Genomic DNA, 1,809 nt, shown 5'->3' on the forward strand with positions numbered 1-1,809 from the left:
GAAACCCTTCTGACTGCTCACAGCCTTTGCCTACAACCCTAGAGCCCACGGGTCCAAGACAGAAGTCTCTAGGGCCCTTAAGAACCGCGCCAGGTGTCTGCAGGTTCCAAGCAGCCAGCAGTCTCCAACGGGGAACGCCCTGCTGGTGCAGTGCTCCTAGCTTCACGGAGACCAGATTCCAAGCACTTGCTGGAACGTGCTACTTCAAGAGAGCAAGAGCTTTCGAAGGGTGGGGAGGGTTGGGAGGGAAGTGGGGAGAGAGTCTTTCTGCCCTTCTAATCTGCTTTTTACTTTTTATTTCAATATTTTTTCTTAATCAAATTTCAGTCAACTGAGGTTATTGGTAACTTATTTTCTAAAAGGGCCTTGTAAGCATATTTGTCAGTATTTCACATTGCCTAGGATAATTTATCTTGATACCTACCACCTCTGGGCAACACAAGGTCTCCAAATCCTCCTGTCCAGTACATTTCAAGATCAGAGGCTGCACCATATTGTTTTAGAAATAACTTAAATATTAAGTACAGCTTTATATAGATAGATGTAAAGGCCAATTGCAACTCCAAAGTGATTAAGGTATGATTTGGGGGTTTTATTACCAATCCTATTTCTTTAGGTTAAAGTGATTAGTCACAATTAGCTCTAGTAAGTACCTTAGCAATGTAGGTTGGGACTTCCTTAAACATCACATGTATTGAAAAACTCATTTCATGGCTTGAATGTATCAAAATTTTAAGCAGTGCACTTCAAAATTATATTTAATTGGAAAATAAATGAATTATTAACTTTTCAGGGAAATGTTTAAATGGGCTCACACAGGAGTGGAATCTAGCACTTCTAAACAATTGACTAATATTTTTTATGTTAAAGGCTTTTCTCTTAGAGGAAAAAGAAAATCCAAAAGAAAAGCTCTATAAAATATATACCACAAAGATTTCTTTCTGGTCCCAGATGTTACATGATAGTGTTCTCTTAAAAAATACCCAAAGGAAAACCACTAGCTACTGGCTTTGATATCACAGGAAGATTCCCAAGACTCAGAGGGTCCTTTAGAGGAACACATAAAGTACCCTACTCAAATGCATGACATCATGAGCACACTGATATTTTGAGTTGTGGTCAATTTAACAGCATGAAAATAAAACTAGAGTAGATAACTCAAAAGGGCATGAATATTATTTTGAAAACAGTCTTAATTGAAAGGAATGTTTTCTCATCTATAAAATGAGGGAGGTGGATTTTATTATCTTTTATTTTTTCACTCCAATCTCCAAAGTATGGGATTCTATAATTCTGAGGCTTACCGTGAAACATTTTCATCTGGTTTGATTAGAATGGTACTAACTGGGATGATAGTCTATTAAGAGAGGAGCAAAAGAAACCATTAAGAATTTCATTGGTACTCAATAGGTCTTAAGGCACTCCTTTGCATTTTTCATTTGCAACATAAGCAATATGTGACCTCACTTAAAGTCTGTTCCAAATGTGTTAATTCAGTGTGTTTTAAAAGGTAGTTAGTCCAGGGGCACCTGGGTGGCTCAGTCGTTAAACCTCTGCCTTAGGCTCAGGTCATGATCCCAGTGGAATCGGGCGCCACATTGGGCCTGCATCGGGCTCCCTGCTCTGCGGGAAGCCTGCTTTTGCTTCTCCCTCTCCCACTCCCCCCGCGCTTTTGTGTTCCCTCTCTCACTGTCTCTCTGTCAAATAAATAAATAAAATCTTAAAAAAAAAGAAGGTAGTTAGTCCAAATACCATTCAGTACTTTCAGAAAACTTGACACTTGACTAGGAATTTGAAGGAGATAGCCGT

Source organism: Halichoerus grypus, chromosome 1 (genome assembly GCF_964656455.1).
Source record: "Halichoerus grypus chromosome 1, mHalGry1.hap1.1, whole genome shotgun sequence".
Taxonomy (NCBI): Eukaryota; Metazoa; Chordata; class Mammalia; order Carnivora; family Phocidae; genus Halichoerus; species Halichoerus grypus.